We start from the raw sequence: 9,351 nt of genomic DNA, 5'->3' as shown, positions 1-9,351 counted from the left end.
AGCTCACGCATATAATTGCACGGAAAATAAGAAGATTTTTGAGGTTGAGACACATGAGCTTTTTGAGTTTTTGCAGATAAGATCTATTGGGAAGAAGACACTTAACACTATTTATAAAATACTTTTAAGAGAAATGGATATAGGCTTCAGAGGCAAGATTAAAAAGAAATGGGAGGAAGAGATTGGTGCCATTGATGAGGCCTCTTGGAACCGTATCCTTAAGAACACAGGGTGTTGCACCGTTAATAAACAATATCAATTTACACAACTTAAAATTATTTATCGTTTATATTATTCTCCGCACCAGTTATGGAAGATTAAATGTAGGGATAAGTCAGATTGCCCCAGATGTGGGGTCCTTAATGCAGGTTTAATTCACTTATGGTGGGAATGTAATAAGATTCATAAATTTTGGGATGATATATTTTTGTTTGTGAAAAGTAAATTTAGTTGTAATCTTGAAATGGATCCAAAGGTTTTGATCTTAGGTGATGTGGAAGAATTTGGTAGGCTAAACAATTTGTTTAAGAAAATCTTCTTCTTAGGGAGATTATTGATTCTTAGGAAATGGTTCGACAAAGGAGTACCCGTATTGACCCAGTGGTTAAATATGATTGAACAAATTAAAAAATATGAACATTATAGAAGTGCTGAATCAAAAAAGAAAAAAAAGGAGTTCCAACTCACATGGGGTTTATGGTAATAAATTTTTATTCTTATTTTTATTATACTTTTTAATATTTATTTATTTATTTATTTATTTTTATTTTTTTTTCCCTTTCCTAGCAGATTTCGGGGGGGGGGGGTAAGAAAGAAAATAGCATTCTACAGGCATAAGTGTCACAATATTGTGAACGAAATTAATAATAATAATAAAAAAAAAAAGTATATAACTGAGCTAAATTGAGAATGTGTTGCAGACATTTGTGAAGATATAAAGACCAGCAAGGCTGTTTTTTATTTTAATTATTTTATTTAAAATTCTAGAAAGCAAAAAAATGCATTCTCAGTCTTAATTTAGCAGTCTATGAAAAAGTCTATAATTTCTCATTTACACAGAGATTGTTAAAGTATAAATAAAGATATAAGATGTTTAAAAAAAAACAGACATGTTAAAAAAAATACATTTTTGCTAGGTGGTGGTTCAACTACACTTTTCCTGTTTTTCATTTTGTGTACCCACACATTATTTATTGTTTTTTTAATATTTTTTTACATTGTCCTCTGCAGTCCACAGACCAAAGAAGCCAATTTGTACCTTGTTTGTAGCTGTTATCAGCTAGTATACAAATGGCCCAAAACGTAAGCACACTCAGGGATTGATGGTTTATTCACAAAAATCAATGTTTCAGTCACTCACAGGAGACAGTGTATGTGTCATTAATTTAGCATTAACAAAATATTAAGTCTCAACAAGAAAAATATAAACGAAGAAAAAAAGACACATTTTCAATTTTACTTGCAACTACAGTAAGAGTCCAAAGTATACAACTTGTACTGATTTAAAGAATGCCTCATTTATTTTGGATTGTAATTTGTTTAATTATTGATGAATGCTGATCTGTTTTGCAGGCTGAAGAAAAGGCAGATGCCTTGAACAAGGAGTTACTGATGACTAAACAGAAACTGATTGATGCAGAAGAGGAGAAGAGACGATTGGAAGAAGAATCTGCTCAGGTTGGTTGTAGTAACACAGTAGAGTGTATGATTGAAGAGATGTGTTGAATCCAAGCAGTGTATAATGTATACTGTGCTATTCAAGTGCACTAATGTCACACAGTACAGTATTTATCTTAATCATAGAATTAATTAATTTGCACTTTGTATTAATGCACTTATACCCCAGCATATAAGTGTCATTTCTGACACCCAGCTTTATTGCTTGACAGTGAATATTTGCATTTTTCTGCAGCTGAAGGAAATGTGTCGCAGGGAGCTTGATAAAGCAGAGTCAGAAATAAAGAAAAACAGCTCTATCATTGGAGACTACAAACAGGTACAAAAACTACAGAAAGCTTGCGTCTGTCCTCACTAACAATATTACATTGGATGTATTTAACAACTTTATATGTACCTCTGTGTGTGTGTGTGTGTGTGTGTTACATCCATGCACTTATTTACTTAGATCTTATTTTATGGAAGTGCTTAAACCTGTGCTGTCACTAATTCTTGTATTTCTGTCTAGTGTGAGTTAAAACATGTTTCAATATTTGTACACGACTACCCTTTTCTTTGTAATAGCTTTGCATTAAGTAATATAGGGGGGCGTGCATCCCACAGGCAGAATAATTGGCCAGAGGTCAATCATTACATCCGGCTAAATGCCGTATATGTTTGCACTCTTAATGTGAAACTGCTTATAAGATACTTACATATTTTAATTTGCATTATAAACTATAAATTTCTGCAGCTCATATGTCTTCTTTATAAAAAATACTACCTATTTTAAATACAAAGCTGTATGCTAATTTTATAATTACCGTATTTGCTCGATTATAAGACAAGGTTCTTTTCAGAGCAGATGCTCTGAAAAATACCCCTAGTCTTATATTCAAGGTCATCCTATAATTCGACCTTAAATAGAGGTCTTAATATAAGACTAAGATCCAGATCCCCCGCAGCGCTGCAGGGGACCTGGATCCTCCTCTCTGGTAACCTCCGCTGCTGCCGGCACTTCCTCTGGGCCTTCTATGACAGAGCACTGGCGGGACATGACCTTCCAGTGCTTCATCATAGAAGTGCCGGCAGCAGCAAAGGTTCTCTGCGCATATTGCGCAGACGTTCACCGGCTGCCAGAGAGGAGGATCCTCCGCAGAGCTGCAGGGGACCTGGATCCTCCTCCCTGGCAGCCGGTAAAAGTCTGAACAATGCCCTGCCGGGGCTTCTGTGACTGAGCACCGGCATGACCTTCCGGTGCTCAGTCACAGAAGCCCCTGCAGAACTAACTGGCAGCAGAGGTTGTCTACACGCATCACGCAGACGTCCACCGGCTGCCCGCACTAAACACCAGGGAGTCTGAAGCACGGGGGACAAGCCTAGGGATGCATTGGTAAGACAGGGGGAGGGGGCTGGGTGGCATATGGGTGGGGTATAAGGCATTTCTGGGGGGCAGAGTGGCATATAGGGGGTATAAGGTATAACAGGGGGCCTGAGATTGGCAAATAAAAGGAAATAAAAACACAAAAAATAAAAATTTTCTCAATCATAGTTTTTATTAAATATGAAAAAAATATTTACATTAGTTAAAACTTTTTACTTATAGGGTAGTCTTATATTCAGAATTTTCTATTTTTCCTAAATTAATATTCATATTTTGTAGGGCTGCAACAACTAATCGATAAAATCGATAATAATCGATAATGAAATTCGTTGCCAACGAATTTCATTATCGATTAGTTGAATCGATTATTATCGATTATAAATTGAGGGTTTTTTCAGAGCAAACACTCTGAAAATACCCCTCATTATATAATCCGTTTAGTCTGACTCACAGCAGCAGCTCCTACTTACCAGTCCCTCCCTGTAATCACTGTGACAACTGGCCCCGCCCCCTTCCTTCTCCCAGAAGGCCAGAACCACATGGCTGTGACACTCATCTAACTGTAAGTATAAAATTAATATTTGGGCTGCTGAAAGTTAGGGGAGGTGGGGGTTAATTTAGGGGCAGCTATGGTTAATGGGGTGTTTAGGGTTAATTTAGGGGCAGTTATGGTTAATGGGGTGTTTAGGGGCAGCTATGGTTAATGGGGTATTCAGGGGTAATTTAGGGGCAGCTATGGTTAATGGAGTGTTTAGGGTTAATTTAGGAGCAGCTGTGGTTAATGGGGTGTTTAGGGTTAATTTAGGGGCTGTTGTGGTTGACAGGGTCTTTAGGGTTAATTTAGGGGATGCTGTGGTTAATGGGGTGTTTAGGGTTAATTTAGGGGCAGTTACGGTTAATGGGGTGTTTTGTTTTGATGGGGTATTTAGAGTTAATTTAGGGGTAGTTATGGTTAATGGGGTGTTTAGGGTTAATTTAATGATGAGGACTAAGGGTTAATTTGATTAATTTAATAAAGTTAACTTAAGGTGCAGTTAGAGATAAAGGGGGGGCAAACTAAGGGGAATCTAAATCCTGGGGGCCGTAAAGATTAACCCAGTACATATTTAAAAAAGTATGGTGTCAGTGTGATGCGAACGGGTCTGTGACTCTATGAGGGGACTATGAGATATGTGGGAGGCAGCGTGGAGTGGTATATGTGGGAGGCAGCGTTGAGTGGTATATGTGGGAGGCAGCGTTGAGTGGTATATGTGGGAGGCAGCGTGGAGTGGTATATGTGGGAGGCAGCGTGGAGTGGCATGTGTGGGAAGCAGCGTGGTATATGTGGGAGGCAGCGTGGAGTGGCATATGTGGGAGGCAGCGTGGAGTGGCATATGTGGGAGGCAGCGTGGAGTGGCATGTGTGGGAGGCAGCGTGGTATATGTGGGAGGCAGCGTGGAGTGGTATATGTGGTAGGCAGCGTGGCATGTGTGGGAGGCAGCGTGGAATGGTATATGTGGGAGGCAGCGTGGAGTGGCATATGTGGGAGGCAGCGTGGAATGGTATATGTGGGAGGCAGCGTGGAGTGGTATATGTGGGAGGCAGCGTGGAGTGGCATATGTGGGAGGCAGCGTGGAATGGCATATGTGGGAGGCAGCGTGGAGTGGTATATTGGGAGGCAGCGTGGAGTGGTATATGTGGGAGGCAGCGTGGAGTGGTATATGTGGGAGGCAGCGTGGAGTGGCATATGTGGGAGGCAGCGTGGCAAATGTGGGAGGCAGCGTGGCATATGTGGGAGGCAGCGTGGCATGTCGGGGAGGCAGCATGGCAAGCCTGGGCTCAAATGTGTATAAATTGGGGGGGCTGGTTGGGAAATACAGACAAGAAATGCATTTTATCAAAGTTTTTTTTATTCTGCTGTTTGTATTTAACATCATTTGTTTATTAAATTATTTTAAATAAATGAAAAATTTACATTCATTTTTTTTAATCGATTAATCGACAAAATAATTGGCCAACTAATCGATTATGAAAATAATCGTTAGTTGCAGCCCTAATATTTTGGGGCAGTCATCTTATAATCATGGTCGTCTTAAAATCGAGCAAATGCGGTAAGTCCTCGCAAGACAGAAATGTGGTTTTCTAAAGATGACAAGTATGTTTTACAATGCCAAGTAGTATATATATAAGAAATTAAAGTGGAGTTTGTTATATGTACATCAGTGACATTCTTTTAAAATCAGGATTTGTTGAACAATGCACTCTACAGTACATGCTCCTCTATTTTTGTAGAAATATGTCATAATGTATAATAAACTCAAAGCTAAAACTCCAAGGCAGACTCCTATTTTAGTAAACAAACCCCGATTTCTGATAATTTAAATTCCATATTTGCAGAGGCGTATATAGGGTATGGCAGCCATGGCACGTGCCATGGGCGCCATCTCAAGGGGGGCGCCGGTGAGCGGCTTTTAAATGCCGCTCACCGGCATTTTTTTTATTTTTTTTGATGCGGAGGAGAGAGAGGGGCGCCTAGCAACCACTCGGCGCCCCTCATTCTCCTCCACGAGCCCTCTACCCCCGTCCCGGTGCCGGCATTTCATGCAGAACGCCGCAATATGCCGGCATTTTGCGGCGCTCTGCATGAAATGCCGGCACCAGCGAGCGGCTTTTAAACACTGATGCGGAGGAGAGAGAGGGGCGCCTAGCAACCGCTCGGCGCCCCTCGTTCTCCCCCGCATCAAAAAAAAGAAGACATCGTTTAATACAGGGCTCGACAAATCCCAGGCGCCAGGTCGCCATGGCGACTCAGAATTTCGTCCTGGCGCCTAGGAGTTTGTCAGCCTTTTACGTCCACAAAAAAATGCCCCCGCGTCACCACGCGGGGGCGCTGCTGTCTGCCTAGAAGTCTGGGCAGACAGCACAGCCACTCAGAGCCCGCCCCCAAGCCTGAGATCACTCCCACGGAGTGATCCGGTAGGCTGAAACCGCAATTGCAGGAAAACCTGCAATAGCGTTTTCAGCTGCCACAGGCAGCTTCAGGAAAGGGGGTTGAGTGTTGATTGGGTCCCCACACAAGTGTGGTTACCTGACACAACACCCCCCAGCTGCCTGATCGCTCCATGAGAGCGACAGGGCAGCGTTAACCCCTTCAATGCCGCGATCGCGGCATTTAGGGGTTAATTCCCGTTTTGTACGGGGCTCTGCTGCTGGTGGTCTGCCTGGAAGCCCAGGCAGGCCAGCAACAGCAAAAACGAGCCCCCCCACAAGCCCTTTGATGACTCCTGTAGGCATGGAAGCCTACAGCAGTCATCAGAGAGACTCCCCCTGCAGTGGCTGGTCTATAGACCAGCAGTCGCGTCCCAGCTGCATTTGTTACAAGACAAATGGGACCTTCAGGGACAGGGGGAGAGGGTTCTTTGGTCTCCACATGAGTGTGGAGACCAGCCCCAACCCTCCCCTGCTGCCTGATCGCTCCATGAGAGCGACAGTGCAGCGTTAACCCCTTCAATGCCGCGATCGCGGCATTTAGGGGTTAATTCCCGTTTTGTAAGGGGCTCTGCTGTTTGTGGTCTGCCTGGAAGCCCAGGCAGACCAGCAACAGCAAAAACGAGCCCCCACAAGCCCTTTGATAATTCCTGTAGGCATGGAAGCCTACAGCAGTCATCAGAGACTCCCCCGTGCAATGGCTGGTCTATAGACCCACAAGCTTGTGGGGACTAAATATCAGTCAATGCTGTGCTCCAATGGAACATCAGTATTGAAAGTGTTACATATATATATATATATATATATATACACACATATATTTATTTATTTATCAAAAAAAATAATAAAAAAAAACAGCACTGACTTGAAAGTCCAGGGTGCTTCCAGGTCAAATGCTGTGAGTTTAGTAAGTGGGCTGATGATGATCAGATCACTCCTAACCAACTGTTTAAAAAAAAAATCCTGGCTCCTAACTTTTTTAGCTGGCGCCTAGATTCACAACAAATTTGTCGAGCCCTGGTTTAATAGCCACTCGCTGGTGCCCGCTGCTTCACTGCTGGGCGCCGAAATATGACGTCATATTACGGCGCTCAGCAGTGAAGCAGCGGGCACCAGCGAGCGGTTCAGGAAGACAGAAGTATCGTCCTCCCGTCGCTGGACTTCAAGGTGAGAGGGGGGAGAGAGGGAGTTAAAAAGTGATGAGGAAGGGAGGGAGGGAGTTAAAAAGTGATGAGGGAGGGAGGGAGTTAAAAAGTGATGTGATGAGGGATGGGGTTAAAAAGTGATGAGGGAGGGAGAGGGGGTAGATATAAGTAAAGAGTGCGCATTAATGTGTGGATGCATTGAGTGAATGAGGGAGAGCATGAGTTAATGTGTGGATGAGTTGTCTGAATTAAAGTGTGAATTAGTGAGTGACTGTAAAAGTGTTTGTGTATCATAGATGTATAATTGTGGAAGGGCAAAGATGGCACTAGCAGGAGGTTTGAGCCTTGGGGACCAAGATGGCACAGGCAGGGTGTATATGGGACAAAGATGGCACTGGCCGGACTGTTTGGGGACAAAGTTGACTTGTGCTGGGCTATTTGGGGACAAAGATTGCAAATCTTATGTGTGTTATCTGGGTGCTAGTCGGGTTCTATGTGGGCAGTGTGGACCCAAGGGCTGGCTTTGGGGTGTGCAACCTGTGATCTATGCCTGTAATTTAGGGGGTTTTAAATATACCTTTAATGCCCTGTTTTTATGTGAATTCCAATTGATCTTTACCTGCAAAGATGGGTTTTTGTGTTATTCTGTAGATCCATATCTGCTATGCTATGTTTCCATACATTATTTTTGTGTACTTGCAAATACAGGGTTAATATGTCTTATTCAGTTGATCTATACCTGCGATGCTACGTTTCATATATTATTATTGTACACCTGCAAATACAGGACTTGTATGTCTGATTCTGTTTATTTGATATATACCTTCAGTGCTGAGATCACAAGTGAATTTCAATTGATCTGGGTTTGTGTGTTGATCCAAACCCGCTATCGGCAGCAGGGACTAATATATATATATGGGCAGCAGGGGCTAGTAAATGGGTTTTAGATATTTGGACAGGGGTGCAATTTCAGTGCTTGCCATAGGCGCTATTTTCAGTAGATACGCCTCTGCTCACACATCATTTAACAAACAGCAGCGAACACACGCATATCAGCAAAATACATACATGCAAACCAGCAACATACACACACACACACACACACACACACATATATATATATATATATATATATATATATATATATATATAAATATATATATATATATATATATATATATATATATATATATATATATACACACAGATATACACACATACACTCCAAACAAAGTATACACGATTGTTTAATTTTATGGAGCCATCTCGATTGGATGCATTTCTTGACTGTTTGGTGAAAGTCTGGTAGGAAGTCTCACCTTTGTGGAGATAATCTTTCTATTCTCTATAGTTTATTGTTAACTGTATTGCAATGTAATGCTTTTTCTGCCTCCCCTTTTTCCCCTTGCTTTGTATTTTTATGTTTCAATTTTATTTATATATCATTGACTTTTTAACACATTTATTGTGAAAAATGCTGAAGGATCTGTTTCATGCAACAATTTATTTTTTATTTTTTATTATATGGAGAATGAAATTACATGAAATTATCACTCATAGCCTGAAGAGACACGGACAGGTGGACAGGTGCAGTTAGAGAAGGGTGCTCGTCTTACTTTGTCTGTAAAGACTTGAGTTTTTAAGTGCAAAAATGATTCCATAGGTGAGTGCCTGTTGGCGATGGCTGACGTGACAATTGGCAGATCCAGAGACTGATTGCGCGAAGGGATGTTACACTAACACAGACCAAGCCACAAACATCTAGACACAAATTTGTATAGTGTAACATTTGGAGGACAAACATTGAAGGAACCTGATAGCCAGTAAATTTCAAGACAGGTGGATTCAGACCTGTTTTGGTTCCTGATAATAGCGATCAATACTATACACCCTTAAGACCAAGGATAGTTAGAGACAACAAGTCACTTGAAGGGTGAGGCCTGAGACCTTACATGAAATTATCACTCATAGCCTGAAGAGACACGGACAGGTGGACAGGTGCAGTTAGAACCCTGTAAGGAGGGTGGTTGTCTTACTTTGTAAAGGCTTGAGTTTTAAATGCAAAAAAAATCCCTGGTGAGTGCCTGTTAGCGATGGCACATGTAACAATTGGCAGATCCAGATTCTTACAGGTGGATTTCGAGCAGCGTGGTTCCTTGCAATAGTGCTCAGTATACCGTAGGACACTCAGAAACACCA

The 9,351-nt window shown here is 41.8% G+C and overlaps 1 long non-coding RNA gene across 1 annotated transcript; it reads left to right on the top strand.

Annotated features, from left to right (window-relative positions):
- The first annotated feature begins 1,526 nt into the window (after positions 1-1,526).
- On the top strand, positions 1,527-1,968 carry LOC128503744 (uncharacterized). Its single transcript, XR_008355294.1, has 2 exons — positions 1,527-1,677; positions 1,913-1,968. It is a non-coding gene; the product is annotated as an uncharacterized LOC128503744 (long non-coding RNA).
- Positions 1,969-9,351: the final 7,383 nt, after the last annotated feature.

Source organism: Spea bombifrons, chromosome 8, assembly GCF_027358695.1.
Source record: "Spea bombifrons isolate aSpeBom1 chromosome 8, aSpeBom1.2.pri, whole genome shotgun sequence".
Taxonomy (NCBI): domain Eukaryota; kingdom Metazoa; phylum Chordata; class Amphibia; order Anura; family Pelobatidae; genus Spea; species Spea bombifrons.
Note: the sequence above shows the minus strand (reverse complement) of the source record. Positions and strands in the feature narration are given on the sequence as shown.